General features: G+C 34.2%; 1 pseudogene; it reads right to left on the minus strand.

Annotated features, from left to right (window-relative positions):
• Positions 1-18,803, minus strand: part of LOC132747329 (cationic amino acid transporter 4-like) — a 28,737-nt pseudogene extending 9,934 nt beyond the window's left edge.
• Positions 18,804-22,881: the final 4,078 nt, after the last annotated feature.

Raw genomic sequence — 22,881 nt, forward strand, 5'->3', positions numbered from 1 at the left:
ATAAAAAAAGTGCCAGTGTGCATGATTTTGGGAAATAAAATTTAAAAACAACTAAATTATCTAAGTGTTGGGTTTATCTATGTGTGTCGGGGTTATCTCCTAAACCAGTACTGGTCGGGGACCACCAATACCGGACAACCATCAAACCCGGACGGCCCAGAAAGAATTTCTTTGTTCAGTGGTTGTCAGTCACTTTTTAATCAACAATAAATGCATGTTTCTTCTAAAATCAAGTAAATAAATTTATTTCAACCTCCATAAATGGAAAAAATTTAATGTCTATTTACAGAATGTTGACGTTAAAATTTGAGGGTCAAGAAAGCAATGCCTGACCTCATATACCAGCTATAATCATTTGCAGAGTAAACAATAGAATATCCAAAACTTCAGCATTTGTTGCTGACATATTGTGTATCATGTTAAAAATAAAAAATAAAAACACCCAAGCTTTTAGTTTTATCAGGTACGTATTTATACGTACCTGGTTTTATCTGAATTAAATCATGTTAAGTACATATTTGTCAGGACACATGGTACTGTAGTGTAGACAATTTAGGTAATTTTAATACCATCCTTGTCGAGCCTCAGATATAAGTGTCAATACATTCGGACATAACCTCCAGAAATTATACCTTTTAAAGTTGTGAAAAGAATCCAGCTTATGCCAATACTTGCGGAAAACCAATTTAATCCTCTGCTTATAGACTGGAAACTGCTCTGTCAAAATTTCATCAAAAAATATATATGCTTTCTGCCGAGAACGTTAAATACGTCTCGGTTAGGCATCGTGCATACGTAAATCAACCATTTTGAATATAGTCCGTCAATATGGCGCATCCCGTATTATATCCGAGGCGAATTCTTGAAGTCGCCCGAGGTGTTCCGATTGGCGCTCTTTATGAATACGGACTAAAAATCACTAGTGCATAAACGCTCTATTTCTATTAAACATTCTTCATTGAAAATACTGTACACGAAATATAAACTCAACTTACTGCGTAATGATGTTTACTCTTTGACGTCCAATCACCAAATGACTGAGGTCACCAGTGCGATACATCATACGCATGCGCTGATCTAAATTTAGAAATGACATTGTCCAATCTAACAGCAGTTGGTCTTTTCTTACGGATTGAATGTAACCAATCAGACAGAAGATTTATTTGACCAATGATTTTGGTCACGTGACTATTTATAACATAAATAGATGAATAACATCATGCCAAAAATAGCAGCCAATCAGATTTTAATACCTGTGTATAAAAAAAGAATGTTTTTCTGCGTATATTTTATTACTGGAAACAGGATTTGTCTTCTATTTATCTCCTGCTCCTTCACCACCACAACCACCACCACCACCGCCGCCGCCATCACCACCACTGCCATAACCGCCGCCATATACGCCACCACCAGGTGGCGATGGAAGAAACCATCACCACAACCAGGTGGCGATGGTGGCGGTGGTGATGGCGGTGGCGGTGTGGCGGTTGCGGTTGCGGCGGCGGCGGCGGTTGCGGCGGCGGCGGCGGTGGCGGCGGCGGCGGTGGTGGTGGTGGTGGTGGTTGTGGTGGTGAAGGAGCAGGAGATAAATAGAAGAAACATTTTACGCTTGAGTGATTTTACTTCATATCTCGTGTCCAATCCGAGTCAGCGATACAAAAATATACATTTTCTGAATTTAGTGAGTAATACCTTTCGTTCGATACAGGTGTTGATAAGATCGGTCCGCTGGTTGGGGAGAATAAATGAATTTCACGCACGATCACGTAAGTAAAATGTACTCGTCAAGACCTTCAATTTGATACCAAACAAGACTATGTTTCGTTCATAAACGAAAAAGTTATGTGCGTTTTTCCGCATGAGTGATTTTGTCTGCCATATTCAAACTCTCCTATCTCAGAGACGGTAAGAGATAGATCCATATAATAATACATTTTCTGTATCTACTCGCAGAGATCTTTCAAACGGTATATACATTTCACGGTTTTATGGACTTTAAAAAATAGTTTAAAAATCGCTCAAGGGCCATAACTCGAGAACGGCTTAAAATCGAATCGAGAACCTTGGGTTCATTTTGAAGCATTTGGTAAGGTCTATCAAATGAAACAAATATCTTGAAAATCGATATCGTAAAGTGTTGCATAAAAGACAAAAAAGCGTTTTTTATGTCAAAATTTATCCAGTTATCCTTCTCCACTTTTCATTGGTTAATGAAAAAGAGTGGGTTCAAAACGAGGCTGTCTATTGTTAGACGTCATTGTTTTTCAATTTCATTGGCTGATCAAAAATAGCAATACCGGTTTTAACCTGTCGTAAATTGTCATAAATAGTTTGATAGGCGAGGAGTAAAGACTGGGGTAAGCTTATTTTAGTTATTTTAATGTGTTTTTACGCATGAGTGATTTCACTCTCGGTTTAACAGTACGAGCTCGTAGCATTTGTCAAGACCTTTCGTTTTGATATGCAACATGCCTATGTTATGTCCAGTAACAAAAAAGTTATACGTATTTATATGCATGAGTGATTTTGTCTGCCATATTCAAACTCTCCTATCTCAAAAACGGTAAGAGATAGATCCATAATAATAATACATTTTCTGTATCTACTCGCAGAGATTATTCCATTGGTACAGAAATCTAAGGGTTTTATGGACTTTGAAAAAATAGTTTAAAAATCGATAAAGGGCCATAACTCGAGAACGCCTTAAAATCGAATCGAGAACCTTGGGTTTATTTCGAAGCATTCTGTCAGGTATACCATTTTATGCGAAAAAAATCAAAAATGTATATTGTAAAATGTTGCACAAAAGACGAAAAACGCCTTGTCTGTTGAATTTTTGTTCGGTTTTAGTGACCAATGATAATAGTGTTTTTTTTATAATTTTGCACATTCGTGGTGATCAGTTTTAAAATCATGTTGGCATTTCTTTTCCAAAATGAGTTTAGAATTATGCCCCAGTGGTAAACTGACACTTCAATAGCTTATTGCTAACCCGCTTTTACTTTAGACGGATAAACTTTTGAATGGAGCATTGTTCGCATATCCGTTCCTAAATAAACATACGCCAGACCAAGTGGCAACTTTAAAGAGATTCATTTTAACACTTAAACCTTTGTTAACTCTTTCGAACTTAAATCAACACACGCCAAATAATGTAAACAAGCTAGCCTTGGCACAAGAATAGACCATTATTAAAGTATTCTTCCCTAAATAAACAAGACGCCAAACATTGCGGCGACTTTAAAGGGATTCATTTTGACAGTTGAATGGACCATTGTCCGCACATCTGCTCTTAAATCAACATACGCCAGACATTGTTGACATTCTGAATGGATTAATTTTGACACCTGAATAGCCTTTTGTACGCACATCTGCTCTTAAATCAACACACGCCAGACAGTGCGGCGACTTTAAAAGGATCAAATTTGACATGTTTACATGGAATTGTCCGCCCAGCTGGCCTTAAATAAATATACGCGTAACATGTTGGAGCTTGTTTCATTGCATTGGTGACGTCATCAGATCCGAGCATGCACATTAAGGGATAGTACTTTTAATATTGGAGTCATTTCGTTGCTGGAGCTTAAGGAGTAAAGAGGTAATATTTTTATTAAATGTTTATAAAGAAATACTTAAAATAAATATGTTAATAACCTTATTTGAAAATGTATAAGATAAATTATGTATTAAGGGTGATATTTTAAAATATGAAGAAATACATTATAAAAATGTTAGTTATTTGAGTTAAATTAAACGTGTATTATAGAGAACATTGATTAAAAGTAATAATTAAAAATCAGTTGTCAAGTACACTGTACGCAGTGTGGGAAATATAAAAAACAAAGGGAATCATTATTTTTGCCATTTCAATTTTGAAATTGCTTGGATACTAATTTTATCTCCCCGTCTTGGGCCGAGGATCTGACCCTCAATGTCTGCGATTCACGCCCTAGATCGGGTTATACAAGTCAGCTCCGTATACTTCCGGGAGATAAAAAATAGAACGATGATGTCATTCTAAAAATAGAACGATTATGTCATTCTAAAATAGAATCCAATATGGCGCCGCGCATGCGCAGTCGTGCCCCCAAACCGGCCCCTATACTACTTACTGCCATCCATATTCCCAATCGTAGCCATGTTAGATAACCTAGTTTCATCATTAACGCTGTGTTACATGCTATACTCAGTGCAGGTATTAATGGAACCAATGGTATCAGAAAATAAATGTGTGTGATCTATGTACATTACCGAAGATGATGAACAATTTACTACATTTTTCTTATTAATTTCATATTATGATACAGCCATGGCATCATTATCTATTGCAATTATTTCGTCTTTCGTCCAGTATGTTTTGTATAATAGGAAACCTTTAGCAAGGCTTAACCATTATTACTTTAATTATATGTTAGTGTTGATTAGCAGTATACTCAACATCACTAATTCCGCGTCATCACTTATCTCACGGTAATGGCATATTTTCATGTGACCAGTGTTAAAATTGGTCAGAATTGACATATTTCATTAAAACACCTTAACAACAAAGTTTTTGTGTAAAATAATTTAAATCTATAGATTTTTACGTAAAACTGAACAACATTTTACAAACTTCTGCAAAAAACAACAATAGTCCATTAAATTTGTGCATACGTCTGAAACAATCATCATTTTCTAAATGTTCTTGTTTGTTGAAAGAAAAATTTTGAGTTACAATGTAAAGATACTTTTAATATTTAAAATTATGCAAAATAACATAAAGAAATTTTAACTGAAACATGAAAAAACTGAAATAAAACACCATTACCGCGAGTTAAATGATGACATACTGTTTTCAAAATGGCCCACACACGGTCTACATCTGACAAATTAAAACTAATTCTGATTGAATATATTGTTGTTTCCTTGTGTCATATAGCAGAAAAATGACTAAATGATACAGTTTATGAAAGTTTTTGTAGTGTAAGTTTATTGTTTGTCTTCTTTACTGTTTTAAAGTGTTAAGTACCGTGAACTAAGAGGAGCACATTATAATTGCTAACTAACACTAACTAATTTAGTGTTTGAAATATTTTTTATAAAACTGTCGGTTCACTGGTCTAATTAAATTTATCAGATTTATCAAAGTAAATGTGTTTTGCTACATTTGAAATACTGCAATTCTATCAACAACAACAACAACAACAAAAACAATTCTATCGGACAAAGATAATTTAAAACACTAAGTTAACTTAAGATTTTTTCACACGTTCATGTATATACCGCTCAATCAAATAATTTTCACAAACATGACATTGCTGCGTACATGGGCATTGACAAGTTTATATAGTTTCTGTGATGCAAGTTTAGACTTGGCTCAGTATGATATCACATGTTAAAGGCCCAGCATGCCAATGAAATGGCATTTATTTTTATTTCTCTAAAGCTCTGCATTTTGTGTGTCCTATTATAGTTTCTAAAAAGTTTCTGTTGATTTTTGACTACTTGTACAGTTAAAGTGAGTTAGTATTCCGTATGGAATTCGAAACACTACTTAAAATTTTGCTACTTTTATGACAATCAATTTCCAATTCAGTGCATTTTAACACGCTCTTAAAAAGTTATATGAACATATTAAAACTCATTTTTGCCATTTATAAAGAAGGAAAGACATTATTCGTTTCTGAGGCTTAATGTGCCTTTAAATGAATAGCGCTATTCATAGTGAATTTTGCAGAGTGAATGTTCAGGTAAATTATTCCCTGCCCGTGGTTAATTCAACAACCAGTCTCAAGTATTGAAAACAATATAATTTTACTTTTGGCTTTATAAAAATATTTTTATAAAGCCAAAAGTAAAATTATATTGTTTTCATAAATTAATGACATATAGCCCGCGAAAATTAATCAAAACTTGTCATCAACCTGATTATTTTGTTCTTTATTTATTATAAGAACAGCAATAACATTTGATTTAAAATCTTAAGTTAAGAAAGGTTTAAAGTGTTCTTAAATCCAGACTATTTCTTTATAAAAATAGACTTGCCGAACCGTTACATTACGAGTATTATCTATTGATGTTTCTGATATTTAACATATATAAATTCAATGTAATGACGTATTACTAGGACCTGCATGGTTGCGCATAAACACGCTTTTAGTTTTAAAGATAGAGGTACTCAGACATTTTCCATAAGTAATGACATTTACATTTAGTAAACGGATTTTCGCTGTTTTGCTGTACTTTAAATGTAAAGTTTCCAATATATCAGTGAATTTGTTCTTGGAAATTTTATTGCTTGACTATGGACATATTGATCTCGGCGCTAGACTTGTTGAAAGAAGAATTTCTGTTTCATACATATGATAACAGATTGATGTTCTATCCATGTATTTAAATCTTTAATAAAAGTTTACGCAATTAATTTGTTGGTTATTTCAGCGGGATTTCGATAACCACAACATTTCAAACTATCGATAAAATAGCAATAAGGGCAACACATTGGCTAAGAGTAATGAAATTAGCTATTATTCATTCTATTTTCTAATTCATGTGTTAGGAAAGAAAATAAGATATATGTATATTGGTAGTTTTTTCATAATTTTAACGTAAATACCATCTGTGGCTAATGAAATATTGATTTGATTTCTTTACTGCAGTTGTTTGAACATGAATACAACACCAAACGGAAAGTATAAGATTCAAGTTAAAACATGATTTCGTTTTGAATAATCAGGCATTATGGAGGCAGATTTTCTTTAACTTTTCCCACATCAAGGCAGGGTAAATCAATTACACAGTAAGCAAGTTAAGGTTGTTCTAACTGTTAAAGTGTCATCAAGTGTGTTTCATATTTCAAGCACATATTCCCTTTACTGATATATACAGATTGGTTTTGCTAATTTAGAAATCAAAACATTGAAAGTGTCTTACCTGAAATGTTAGAAATGCGTCATTTTTCTCGTGTGCTACCATCACAAGGTAGCACGTGATTACCATGGCAACGAACACTATCAGCAGAATAATAGCCCACCAGGACCCGTCACTTAGCTCATCATATCCAAATATTAAAAACGAATATGTACACAGGATGCTGACGAACAGTAAAAATGTCGCCACCATTACAGCGTTCCCTGGTTCAAATTGGTTTAGAATAGGAAGTGCACGAAGTTTGTGTTTAAGCTTTCCAAAGTCATCTTGGCTCTTTGATTTTTTTTTATAATAGAAGACTCTTCAGTGGGGGAGGTATCATCGTCAATCGGCTGCTCTTCTTCCGGTTTCAGTTAAAGTTGACATTTATAAACAGGAAGATACCGTAACACAATAACACTGGCTGACACGATTGTATACGCAGTCAATGTTCCTATCGACATAAATTCCACTAATGTTGTTATTTCAAATAGTAATGCCATCAAAGCCGAGACTGATCCGAATATAACAATGGCTAACACTGGCGTCTGGAACTTTTGGTGGACATAAGCTAGTGATTTGAACAGAAGCCCATCTTGTGCCATGGCGTAAACTGCTCGTAGCAGAGAAAAGGCGCTACCAAGCAATGAAGTGGTTATTCCAAACAGTGTTCCTATTCCGGCAATATATTTCGCCCACATTATACCACGTGTCGCAAATGCAGCTGGAAATGCAGCAGCCGGATCCACGTCATAATAGAGAACTATCAATGTCAATGCTGTAGTTGCTAGTATGTAAATCACCGAAACAATTAGCAACGAGGAAATTGTTGCAATAGGGATTGACTTCTCGGGTTCCCATGCCTCTTCACTTGAGACTGCTATTCCCTCAAAGCCTATATAAGCATAAAAACATGTTGCTGCACCAGCCAGAGACCGTCCGAACCCGTATGGAAAAACGCCGCCATGTACTGTCCAATTCCGCTTATCCGAAAATGCAAATCCGGCGATTACTAAAAATAGAATCACTGCACAGTTGAATGCCGTGAAAACAGTGTTGAAGTGAACGGTGAACTTTGCACCAGACGGTGTAACAGCAAAGATTAATATGGTGATGGCCATGGCAATAAAATCTGGATAGTCAGAAATCCATGGTGATCCATGACTAAGGTATCAAACGTTTTCTAACTTTTTTCTAATTTCACCATTGAAGAGTGCATCAATTGCTCCACTCCATGCGCGCGCAACGTATGCTGGTCCGAGCAAATGTTCAAGAACAATTTCCATCCGATTACAAACGCCCATACCTCTCCAATAGCAATGTATGTGTTAAAATAGATAGAACCAGCTTTAGAAACTCGGCATAGCATAGCGCCGACAAGATTGCCGCAATGCCAGCGAAAAGGTAAGAGAGAATAGCAGACGGCCCAGCGAGGTCTGCGACTACGTTTCCTGAAAAATAAGAGGATAAAAGATTGTCATAATGTTATGTCGGTGATTTAAATGATCAATTCTGCTGTCAATGGTGATAATCCGTTAATAATGAAGATGTTGATATTGTAAACCAGGACAAAAGTCGTCATTTATAATAATGTTGTGACATGTATGAGAAATCACAAGCTGAAACGACTGTGATATGAATATTGTTAATTATAATTAATGATGATGATGACGACGACGACGATGATGATGATGACGATGATGATGACGACGACGACGACGATGATGATGATGACGATGACGATGATGACGACGATGATAAGATGATGACGATCATGACGACAGTGATGACGATGATGATGATGATGATGGTGAATGCGATAGTGATAATTTTTATGATGATAATAAGTATGATTCGGATGATGATGAAAAAAGATGAGGATAAAAATGATGGCGATGATGACAATGGTTTCGTGATGAAGATTATATGTAATTGCGATATTTGTAGATAAATCTTGGCAACAAAGACGTCCCTATGGTTTCAATAACTGATTAAAATAAACTGAGAAAACTCCCAAAACTTTGGTGTCATATTCAAACAAAATTTCCCATGTCACGAAAACTTACAAGCTGTCATGACCAAGGGATTATTGGTCGAAAAATCAGTTACGACAGACATAACTATCAAGGGATTTACTGGAGTTTTACAGTTAAGAACAATGTGCGTTATATGGCAAGTACAGATACAGGATAACTGTAATTTGTTTTCTCTGCTTTCACAGAGATTGATGTTGATTCTAAATACACTCAAACATGTTACAAGAAAATGTTGTTTGATAATTTTCTTACGGAATGGTACTTGTACACCATGGAGGGTCATATTTAAAGTATTCAAACATTTTTCAGGGGTGTGTCGTGAAAGTCATCCCTTATTGTCTTTTTCCTGCTTACTTTGTTCCAAAATGTCCCCAACTTGTCCTTTACACTCAGTGCCATGGAACCTAAAGAAAGAAAATATCAATTTTTACACGAAATAATAAAAAAGCTCGCTAAGGTCGGTCAAATACGCCAATTTAGCCAGAAAGTACCGTAATGAGGAGGAGTTAATGAGGGTTTTACAATGTAAACGTGTTTTATTAAAAATTCTTTATTATCATAATTAGTATTATCATCATCATTCTAAATAATACATTAAATGCTAATTAATGCTTGCATTTCATCTTAAACCAAGACCCTTGAAAATATTTCAATTATGCAGGATATCTTATCGTCTGCAACAAGACATGAAAAGTGAGAGCTTGTGTCGAGCGGAAAGCATCTAAATAATAGATCGGGAAGTATATAGAGACTAGGTGGTGGGGGACTTTTTATGGTATCAGTTGCTGGGAAATATAAACGAGATTGTCAAAGAAGTTTTATCCAAAGAAGTTTTATTTTTCTAAGGTACTTACAACATTTTAGCTTTTTTATAGGCACACCCTGTCTTAAAAATAACAACTTTACAATTCTCCAGAAAGAGAAACCATGAATTTTACAATATTTATGTAAACCGGAAAAAGTACCGCAAACTGTAAAATAATTGTATTAAAAGAAGCAAAATGTAAACAAAGTGTTTTGTTACTTTTATCTTCCATACATAATACTATATCACTATAACAATACAAATTAACAAATACTATAGCATTGTGTGAATGTTTGCGGGGGGAAGGGCCTTAAAGATTCATAATTATATCAAAGAAACAACGTGCTGTAGGAGAACTATTAGCAGACGGATATAGAAATATTTGAACGGGAGAAGAAATATTTCTCTTCAGCATCTAGAAGGCGGTTGTCAGCAACTGACGATATAAATATATATACTGAAAAAATGGTTTTAACTTTAACAAAAGATCGAAGAATAACTTCAATAAAAATCAATAAGTTGTTTAAATTGAAATCAGTCATAATCGACTAGGTAAGAAGGTAAGTAAGTTTATTATCTGACCTAAACTAAGTAGTTTAAGCATTACAAATACATTACAACAAACATAAACCAAATTTTATTAAAAGAACATTTCATTACGAGATTACTTTTTACTTGGGTGATCTCTTAATACTATGTCGACTGTAGGCTTTTAACATATGTACAAAGCCAATATATACTCACTGCTGACTTATTTTACCAATTTGTCAGTAACATATCTAGTCTTATCAATATTAATACTAATACAGAATGTTTTATATTAGTCAAGATAAATGGCACACTGGTAGAACATCGGTCTTTCTTTTAAGTTGATCAAAACGGGACAAGGGAGAAGAGATCAATTAACATTTCATAGGCACCGGTAATCATCTGAGTATTCTATTTTTATTTGAAAAGTGAAACAACCTTTGTATTTAATAAAACATATAGCAAAAAGAGACACAGACACAAGAATGCAAAATTAAAACAAAGTTTCCTGATGGTTAACGAGTTATGGTTTTTTAATTAAAACTTGGCTATTAGAAGTGCTCTTTTTCAGAAATGAGAAACACTATTCTATTTTAAAAGCATTATGAAAAAATGTTTTCCTATAGAACATTTTTAAGAAACAAATAAATGCATTCAGCTTACAAGTGACCCAGCAAAATTTTTGTTTCTATTCAAAATGTTTTAAATATGTATTTAAATGTAACCCTACCCGATCCATGTTAAGTAGTTGTTTGATAATTTTTCTACTTGGAGGGCCTTATTCAAAATATACCTTAAATTCACTCAAATCAGGGGTTGTTTTCAAAGTTTGCATAAATTTTCTTAAAAGTATATTAGTTGCCCTTGATAAATATATAATACTTTTACCGTCTAATTTTTATTTTATTAGACTTTGGAAATATCAGGTTATTTATTATCATATTTGATAATAAATTTGGTACATTTTAGTCAATAAAAATCAATAATAATTGAAAAGAATAATGTTCAAAGAAAAACAAAGAAAGAATAAAAAGTTGCCTTTTTAGGGGCTTGAACCCGCGCCCCTCAGTTACAAAATAGATAAATACAGAATCCCTAAAGAAAGACCAACACAGCAAAATTGAAAATGTTGCAGGTTCGGTTTGATTGAGCCTGTTCATGGACGGTACTGGAAAGTGCAAGTTACCGTCCACGCCCCCTAGCACCGGCTTAAGCAGAATTCAACATTTAAACATGAAATAGTAAAATTTTGAATTTAGAAACATCCGCAGATGTGTTCATACGGCGGTTATCATGGAACCTTCAATGTGACACTTCCGTGCCATTCCATGAAAAGCGGCGTATTGTCCCCAAGTAATAAAAAGCGTGTGCCCTAAACGAGAAAACAATGGGCGGAACTAAATAAAATGGAATTTTGAAAGGGGATCAGAGGTTATGAAGCCTGCGTATCACAGATAAGACGTCAAAAGACAAATTTAAAAAGCAGGCAACATATCCTAAGGGTGATTCAACATTATACAAGTAGGAATATTGGAATCACCCAACTAGAAAATGCCGAAAAGTTGAAACTAAAAATACCACAAGCACAACAATAATGTCGTGCTGAACGATCTTCAAGGATCGAAAATATAACATCATTGATTAAATGTACGGGGAGAATTTCCACAGCCGCCACACGGCACAAATAACACGGATGTGATCATAAAATAGATAAATACAGAATCCCTCAAGAAAGCCCAACACAGCAAAATTGAAAATGTTGCAGGCTCGGTTTGATTAAGCCTGTTCATGGACGGTACTGGAAAGTGCAAGTTACCGTCCACGCCCCCTAGCACCGGCTTAAGCAGAATTCAACATTTAAACATGAAATAGTAAAATTTTGAATTTAGACAGTAGTTCTAGCCTATTTAGAGGAGGTAATGAATTAGATGGATCATACCTTAATAGAAGCTATCAAAAATGAGCAACATTAGGAATGTAGGATAATTATTTTTACTATAAAAACAAAATATTTTACTTTCATCACACTATTTATTTATCCGTTAAAAATGAGTTGTTTGTTTTTTTTTTAAAAATCTTTCACGAAACTTTTCCGATTGCTATAAATTCTTGTAACGAAGTAGTGGAGGTCATGCCTTTTGTTTGTAAATAAAAAACGGAATCCGTTAGTGCGCATGCGTGTCTCAAATAGGGCCACAATAAGGGGAATATATAAGTCGTAATCACGACAGAAGCAGGTTCCGTCACACATTTCAAATCGTCGATTTTGCGGGGTTTTAAATCTAAAATGGACTTTGTTGTATTATTAGCCTCTTTTAATACATCTTTTAATACTTGGTGTTTTACAATGAAATTTGAAGGATTGTTGAATAGATAAAATATGATATCTGCAATTATTTAGTCAAAACAATTATTTGATATTTTTACAAGGGAGGAATAAAAAGAAAACATCTTCCATCTTCACTCATGGTCACAGAAATTAAAATCAATACTTTTCAAGACCACATTACAATTAGAAGCATGAGTGCATTTTGGTAACATGTTCTTAAGTGTGAAATAAAAAAATCTTCAAATACTATCTGAAACATAAAAAGAATTCTTATAAATTAACAATTATGGTAACATGAATTAACAACATATAACATATAAAAATGTCAGCCTCATCCTTTAAATATGAATAAAGATAATGTTTTAAAACTCATTGTCTTGTCTTCAAATTTGTGGATGCTTAACGTTTATCATTTATTCTTCCTCATAAATACGTGGGAAACAGGCTTTGCAGTACCACTCACTGTACGTCATCATCATCAAAACTCTCTCTTATAACTTTCCTCCCGCTTTTACACAAATAGTCAAAGTGATACCAACCTGTTGTTACACATAATTAATTATCACAACCATATACCATTCAACGCGATATTGTTCATCATATACCCTTCCTCTTTCATCACAAACACCACACGTTTACTTTTATTGGCATATTTCCCACATTTCTCTTTTCTTTCTCTCTCTCTCTTTTAACTTTTCATGTTCTCTTTATTTTTTCTGTCTCTCTTTTCTGTCTTTTTGCAGCCTTTAACTCATCTTCTACCAATTTTTGTTTACGTTTTAAATCCCTCTTTTCTTCACGTTTTTTTCTTTCCTCCTGTCTTTTTATTTCTGTCTCTTCACATTCCTGCCATTAATCGGACAATCCTAAATTACATGCATGTTATGATGTAAAACTTCTTTCAGACATGAGAAAATTTAGAATTAAGAGGAGAAGGATTACAGAAACTAGATACTGTATTATTGATATCTTTGTTTTACTCAAATATATCAGTGTTTTATTTGATTTACCTTTAGCATTTGGAGTATTTCTTCTCCCAACAACACTTTACCGCTTGTGACTGCCTTGTTATGACGTTTTTTTTTTATTTATTATTGTTTTTTTTTGGCGGGCGAGATAGAGGCTTTGTTTGTGGTGTGATTAAAACTTCTGCCAGGCATGCCGGAACTCTTTTAACCAGTGGATTTCCCCCAATGAACTGGCCGCATGTATCGCATGTTCTTGTAGCCTCGTTTGTTCCACGTTCCTCTATAGGGAAGATTTGTGGTATAAACTGGCTGGCGTCGATTACTTCAGGATTGACTTGCATTATACCAGCCAATTGGAATGCCTCCTTGACAGAGCTCGGTGCAGTCTGGTCGATGGTATATCTCAGTAAGATAACCGAGACTTGCCTGTACTGCAGCCAGGTCGAGCATATCCAACACTTGAGGCAAGTCTGGTCATCTTATATTTTAATGGCCCATCCAAGGCCTAAAAGTAATGCGTTTTTTCTAATTTTTCCTTCCTGGCATTTTTACTAGAGGCAAGAATATATGTGATTCATGATTGTCCATAAGTAGGACTACAGGCCCCTCTTTCCCACAATTTGATAAAAAGACTTTTTAGGGAGCGTGGACGGTAACTTGCACTTTTCATTACCGTCCATGAACAGGCTCAATCAAACCGAGTCTGCAACATTTTGATTTTGTCGTTTTGGGCTTTCTTTAGGGATTCTGTATTTCTCTACTTAATAAACCATTAAATAAATATGCTGGTGTCCATATACTCACCGTCTCTCAGAAGCACTAAAAAGCCATGAACCTGAAATAAAGGGTATAAATTATATTATGAAAGAACTGTGTAAATAGAAAAAAACTAAGTTATTTTTCTAAAGAAAATTCCTTCTTACATCGTAAACACGGATAAAAAGAAGACACTAGTATACATTACATGACATTGGATAAAATCTGGCGATGCAAATGTACATATTCGATAAACACGTAGAAAACTTTTGTGTATAATCTGAAAATTAATATTTATTGATTGACCATGATTATAGAATATGGAATTGAGATTTCTTTACCTGGCAAACCATCTTTTGTAATTGCGGTGCGGCATTCAGTCCAAATAGAAAATTATAGTTGGGATGAAAATTCCATCAGCAGATACGCATAGATGGTCGTTGCTCATAATGTTTTGTTGATATATGTGACCTGACTTTGGACCAATTACCTTTGCTCTGGTACATTCTTTTCCTGACCAGCCAGTTTCGTCGCAATTGATCACCTAAAAAAGTTTATACCATAAAAGAAGATCAAGTAAAAAAATGACTGTAGAAAAGGGTATGTTGTAGAAAAAAGCTATATATAGAAGATTCCAATCTGTTTAATTTGCTTAGGTCTAAAGTCACGTAGACATTATATTATAATAAAGCAATAATACTCGTACTGACGTTATTAAAATTATTTTTGTCCCTGCACTAAGCTTAAATGTGAACTTAATAACCAAAGTTAGAGTGAAGCAATAAACAACATTTTTTTGATTGGTGGTGATTGTAAATTACATAAATTTTGTAATACGTCGATAATAGAGATGCGTCGATACTGAGTTTGATTATGTACATTTGTCTTATTTGCGAGTTGCGTGTAGTCAGGTACAAGTTTTCTGAACCATTCGTCGCTGGGACCTTTGTTCATGTTGAAGAGTGAAACTCAACCTGTAATGTAATAATATTACATCATAACTTTTGTTCAAAACACAAGAATGACATTTTTACTCTTTATCTCATCTTAAAATATTGAAAATGTATTTTGGAAGATGTGTGTGCGAGCGTGCGCGCGTGTGTGAGGGAGAGACTCGCAACTACCAATATTAAAGTAAGTGTTTGTCCTGTATTATGAGGACTTATTTTGCCAATTCTTAATTTTGGAATATATCTATGCCGGTAGGTTTAAAATAACATACCTGAACGTTTGATTATTTCCTGCACGTAGCATCTGACCATCCTTCTTGTGAACGGAAAACCTTGTCCGGTCATGTATAGAACATAATTGACAAGCCATCAGATATAGTTGCTCTTGGGATGTTAAACTCCTTTGAAGCATTTGATACTGTTAACTGCTTATTTTTAACAGCCGAAACAGCGTTCATCAGATCATCATCATTGTACTTTTTGGGATCTTAAAAACAAAATAATGACAATGTATACATGAAGTCCTTATATCCGAGAACATGTAAACACACCTGTTTGTCAAATCTAAAGGTGAGAACGATGATAATATCTAAAGTTTACCTTTGATGGCAGTAATTCAGTCGAGCGTTTCCTTTGAAGAAAGCGTTCTGAAAAAGCCGTACCTTCAATTTTGAAGAATTGCGGTAAACGAAAATAACCATATCATCGGATACTACTAGCCGACGGATACTGCTTAGATACCAGTACTGTGTGTAAACACATGCACAAATTAATAAAAGAAAAAACATGTTTTAAAATAGTACATTTGTATATTTCTTAAAATAATTTAAAGTTCCTCTAATGAAATTGAAAAACAAGTAACAGAAATATTTTATAGAATTTAATACACATTTTCTCAAAGCTCAAAAATAAGAATAAATATAGTGGCTGATTTACGCCATGTCGTCTTTTCGCTTCTTCGACTAAAATGTGGTAATGCAAAAATGAGAAAACACAAAGGGAAGACAAAGCTTTTTGAGAATTTGTCGTCTCTTCGTGTTTTCACTATTGGATTTTTGAGGCAAAAAAGCGATATGTGACAGAAGGAGGGCAAAAGTACGATACATAAAATCTATAGTATATTCGCATTCCGTCTGTCGTCTCTTCGCATTACCTATATGTAATTCTGTTGAGTCTGAGAAACAATATGCTGTGTCGAAATCCCAATAAAGTGAGACGTGTGCGCGGATTACCCAACTTACTACTATCTACGTAATAGAATTGTATACATCTATAAAGTAACAATAGATTTTCAAATATACATAAATTAAGAATCAAAGACTAATCGACTCACTGATATTTCCAGTATTCATAATCGATTACCTTAAATATGTATATACATATAGCAAAAGATTTTTTCTCAAATTAAATGTCCATAAATTTTTCTGTCCTTGTTAAAGTTGATATAGTTATCTTTCACTTTGTTGTAGAATGTTGTGTTCCTAATAAAGATGAAGTTTTTACACCAGATAAATAATATTTCCAGGTATTCACAAGTTATACTGAATATAATTTGTGTCACACTGAAATTTCTAAACGAAAATTTTATACCAGATTTCACTCTCAAAAAGTTATGTTTATAAGATGAATTTTATTTATTATTTATTTATTTATTTGTTTATTTTTACACAGTCACAACGCGATATTTTTTATTGTAGCTTTTTCGCAAATATGGATGGCGTCCGTAGTGTTTACAGTTGAACGATGTTGTTTGTGTCTATTTTGCCCTTGCTGCAGTTTCTGTAGGATTCGGAAAAATAGAAGTCTCCAGACAATACATGTATACATTTCCATTATCAAAGAGCACTTTCTCCCTTTTGATGACAGTCGTACCTTTGCAAGCGTAACTAATATCAGATGTATCTACGCCAAGCTGTAGAGCTCGGATCCGCTGCTCTTTGATGAAACTGGAATATGTAGTGTAAACATAGGCAGATGGAGAATCTTTAAGATATGTACGAGGATCATGCATTTATAACTCATAATTAGATACTGCATGAGTTGTGTCCACTTCAAATGGGGTATTCTTGATTTTTATCAGGTCATAATATTTAGATTCTATTTGTTGGAATTTTGGTAAAACTGGCAACGTTGTAGTAGACAAGATAGCAAGTGACACATGTGTAGAAGTTGTATTTCGTGAAATATGTGTCGATCTAGCATCACTAGTTGACACAGGCGAAGAAAAATCTAAGGTTAATTCTGGGGTATATAACAATGGTGATGATTCTACTGGGGCTGACTCTGGGGATGATGCTTACAGCGGAGATAGACTTGAAGTAGGCTCTGCAGTTACCAATGGCTTAATTACAGATAAGGAATGTACATCAGATTAAGGTAGAAAAAAAATCACATGTTAAGATGACCTAAAGCAATGGATCTGTGGTTGACAAAAATACAAAAACAACAAATAATAAACAATAATTCTGTAAAATGAAGCTGATATGTGTGACTACAGAATTTGAAAGATATAAAGATAAAGTGTACGGCTGTACATTTACTTCTTGATAAGTTCCTTCTAGCCTTTTGGGATTTTCAAATGACATTAAAAATTCAGACAAAATCTGATAATTTGGCAGGCTCGCATTCGATTGATGCCTATGAATAGCATCTGGATCTTATTTTTTATAATATATAAAAGTGTAATCTTTTTTGGCTTATTGATTCTCAAGATTACCATATTTAATTCTTGTAAGGATTGCTGACAGTCTGTAACACCTCGACTAAAACTTGTCTGTCTTTTTCTCTCCTGGGGGAATAAATGACTTTTAAAGTTACAGTTATTGCTTTATTCATGTTTTCTGGGCGTGATTGCTGAACATAACATTTAAAAATAGAGTAAAGCAGAATCCCTAAAGAAAGCCAACACAAAAAAATGAAAATGTTGCCGGTTTCCGGGTGCACTGTATTGTCAATTACATGTGCATTTTTTTTATACATTCTCTTTAAGGTTGTCTTGAGTATAATTAAACTAGGATGGTTTGCTACATGACTTTGTGGTTGTACATCCATACAGTCGTAATAATCACCGGTACTTACTTGCCTTTCGCCGTTGTACATAATCTTGGAATTTCTGCCTCCCCCCTCCTGTTGTGTATGAGCCGGCTGCCTACTGTAAAATACATGTGCCCCACTCGTACCACCGATAACCCTCTCGCCGATTAAACCATGTGAGCGAGACCTTTAAAAATACAAGGGACTTTCAGGGTGAGGTCTTCCAACAACCTGGGTCATCAAACAAACATTGGGTTGCCCACTGGTCTGGGTCCCAATGCTGCTGCCCTGATCTCCATTGATGTCCACTCCATGGCCAATCACAGTCTCCATACCTCAAATGTGCTGGCCTTTTACATTGTACCTGCCAGCCGTGCAATGATCTTGACCATCAAACACCTTGAAACTAGATGTTTGATCCGTGGTCATATTAAACGGGTTCGACTGTATAAGTCTTGGATATTTGAATGTTACTTGTCCACTTGCTAAAATCTCCCCACATTGGTCCATCATAGGAGTAAGTGGCCATCAAGGCTTCTGATTTACTCCGGTTTACTCTCTCGTTTATAACTTGCTTGGTCAGCATGAGCGGTGCTGTCCCCTTGTAGGATAAAGTCGCAAAATGTACTCTGGTCTTGGTTACTACTCATTGTATATATTATCTAAGTAAACTGGTCACAAAGTCTTCGAACAATTGATTTGCAAAAACCTTAAATTTCTATTACTATTCAAAATTACAACAAAATAAGTGGTCAGTAAAATTGTCATTAAGACTAAGTTTCCCTGTATTTAAGAAATTAGATTACACTGTTAAAACAATAATATGCAACAAGTTAAGTCACGTAATTGTTAATCATTAACACATTTAATAATCAAACACTTTTATTGACAGTTTGTTTTAAAAAATAATATATATTGGATGTCTTTTAAGTACATCTTTTATATATATACAGACAGCAAAATAGAAGTTTCAAGTATTTTATTTTATATTCAAAATCATTTAACAGATAAAAAATACAGTTCCTTTGGAAATGAAGAACATGTTTCTCTGGTCATGAGAAACACACATGCTACACTCTTCTTATTACAAAAAAATTATAACATACAAAGTAAAAGAAAATGTACAGAAAATTCACTGTTCAGACAAACAAAATCACAGGAAGTAACTCATGCGCTCCTTAACAACAAAAAATTTCCGAGATTTCTCTTCCTTGGCAGAAATGTAAACAAACGTGACCTTGGCAGTGTTTACACTTTTGATCGATAAACGGTTAAATTTGTATTGATGGTATACTTGCTACTTGATTATACGTCACAAGGCGGTGATTTAAAACATTAATTCGTAGGTGAAATCTTATCAATAGCTGCAACCAGATGCGACGTGCGCGGGGGGGGGGGCAAAGACTTAGTCTAGATATTCATAAAAGGGGCCGACTATACTGTACCAATTTAATTGTTTCTTGACGTAGTCAGGCGTTGATATCTCCCTGGTAGCGGGTAGATATTGAAGACACACACCCTGGTAGCGGGAGAGCGCACGTCACGATCGACCGAGCCGACCAGTAAATAACATAAACATTATTTGATTCTCAACATGTAGAATTATTTAAAGAGCAAATAACAATTAATAGAATTCAAGAAATACTTAACAAATATTTAACTATTTAACAGAATTTTAACTTCCTAAGCTGTCAGACCTCGACGAAAAAGACAAAGTGTGAAAATTTAATAAAAGCTCGTAAATTTAATTTCCTTCAAAGATATACTATTGAAAAATTTACTTAATCGGCAAAACTGTTGCCAGAAAGTTATATATACAAATGTTTCTGAAGAAATCTAATGAAATGATCAAAAATAATTATTTAAATTTTGAGAGTAAACAGAGCGGGGCTGCTCTTTAGGAAACCTAGACCGCTATTGAAGTTTAGCGTTGAATTTGAGCCGGGGCATGCGCAGAGGGTTTTCTTGACCCGATACTGGGCATGCGCCGTGAGTAACACTGACCCGGTGAAAAAGGGGTCCGTAGAAATTTACGCTCCGTACAATAAGTTATGACCCAACACGGAGCCATTCGGAACTGCCTCGGCTATTATCTATAATAACCTCGGAAACAATACGGATTGAAAGTAGTTCTACCACGTGGTTTCAGATGTAAACAGAAAGAGAGATAATGTAAAACGAATGTATATATTTGATAGCTAATGTCTGTTCCGGTACTCTTATGCTTGAAAATATGTCTGACAACAATTTGTAATTTAAATATGCACACTGATGTTCAATTTTAAACAAATCCGACTAAATGTCAACAGGTTGGTTTTTTATACTTTCGGTTTCTACAGCCATAATGAAAAATATATAATAAATGTAGAAAATTAATGTATTGTTTGCTTTTGTACCTATGAATTCACTTATTTTAGGTGGACTTTTTCTACCTATATCGGAAATAAACTTGTCAACAATTACTAATTGTTTACATAGGTTAGACCGAAATACCGCATCCGTTCTGTGTATTCATACTATTGTGGTCGAGGTCCTTATCCGAAGACTGACGAACAGGGCCGAGTAGTTGCGATTGACACGGAGCATGTCAAGATGAATACATGATAACAGCTGAGTGGAGAAATCTTGAAAATAACTTGAAAATTAACTATAATACAAAATGTTAGCTGTAAGGAATGTTGGAAAAATGTGACAAAGGATTAACTTAAACACTATGTACCAACAATATCAAGGTCTGGCGCTGAAATACAACAATATATACGATAGAAAAAAACAACACAAAAAGTCACACGTTTCACTGCGGAAAATTTGATAGCAAGATCAACAAGGAAAGGCGGCGTTCAATGAACGCTACCCCCCTAATCTTTACTATTTTTACAATTTTTTTTTTTATTTTTATTTTATTTATACATTTATACATTTCCTTGTATGTAATCATGTCATGAGGATGACGTCACAATATTATCATAATGAGCGTTTGTTTTAGACTTCATTTTTGTAATGTTTTGAGAGATTTATGCGGGAGAAATGCACCTTTTCTTAGCGCATCAGGGATATTTTTCTTCAAAGGGAACATTTTATGTTATGTTATCAATTTAAGTTTAGAATAAATGATGTATATTAAAAGTAGCATTAAAAAGTTTGTTGTAAAATTCAATTATCAAATTTACGATTATCTTCTATTTTTTTGTTGGAAAGTATAAAGAATCATTTCCTCTGCGACATAGATTTTCCAAAACGGGCATAAAGTATGTAAATCAAACATTTTTAAGTCCCAGATGTACATAGAACATGTGTATAACATTTGATTGAATATACAGTACATACAGCTGCATGCCTCCAATCACAATGTTTCAAGAAAATCAAACTTGAGCAAAATGTCTGCCAATTGTGCCAAAAAACTCTCCGTTGCTTAATTTAGTCATACCGGTTCAAACGTTAAAGGAGCAGCAAAATTTCGGTACACGGCTCACTCGGTCATATAATAGTGAATAGTGATATTGTAGCTAAAATGTCCACTGTTACTATTTTTCGGAACATGAAATACTAAAACGCTATTCAGAAAAAAAACATAATCAATTCATACAGTCTAATGGATTAAAAACGGAATGAACCATTCTTTTAGTGTAACGTAATCGTATTTTCCGATTTTTCCTTGTACCGATTTGTTTACTGTTTTGAAGCGGAGCATGCGCATAACATTTTGTAGACATGTTCTAATGATTTAAGGCTTACAATTAGCTTCAGTTTGATATCCAAAACATGGCTGCCACCAGAAATCATAATCAACACTGTGGAGAGGTCTGATGACCTCTCCAATAAGTAACTGTCAGTAGCAGTCATTAATTTTAGTTTAAACATATTTATTCCCGAAAGTATATATAATGTACATACAAATATATAACAACCAAAACATTTTTTACACAATGGAAAAGGATGAGAATGAAAGACAAATCTTATAGAATTCTTCTCCTTTGGCGAACTATATGGTTTGTCTTAAAAAAGATTATAATTAGTATATACTAGACAAGGGAATAAGTATTAATTATACACACATAAAAATATGTATTTATATATAAACTTTTATAGAATAGATTAACAACAAGTAGATGTCTAAAATGTAAGAATATATATAAAAGAAGAAAACAAAATAGTGGGAAAGAGAAGAAAGAGGGTGAGAGAGGATTATAGTCTCAAATAAGAATGGATCTAAGTAAATCTTTTCGTTTTTTTATATAATTTTGTACATTTGTAAAAATAATAACGTTGTCCTGGTATGTAAGAGATGGGTCACCATAGAAAAGTTTATGAAGGTTTATGCTGAAGTCTTGCAAGTTAAGTAGGAGTGTTCTGCGGACGGCATCGTATGCACAGCACGCGAAAAAGAAATGTTTGGTAGTTTCAATTTGCCCACAATAACACAAAGGGGTAAGAGAAATATTTTTCAAAAACAGGTGGTGATTTAATACGCTGCAGTTCGTTCGAAGCCGAGTGTGAAGGACCTGCAGTTTACGACTACCTGTATAAAAGTATGTTGGTGTATATTTTCTGTCCTTGTTTAAGAAAGTTTTAAATGAAGATATTGTAG

The sequence above is a fragment of the Ruditapes philippinarum genome, unplaced genomic scaffold, assembly GCF_026571515.1.
Source record: "Ruditapes philippinarum isolate M1 unplaced genomic scaffold, ASM2657151v2 ctg3269_1_1_1_1, whole genome shotgun sequence".
Taxonomy (NCBI): domain Eukaryota; kingdom Metazoa; phylum Mollusca; class Bivalvia; order Venerida; family Veneridae; genus Ruditapes; species Ruditapes philippinarum.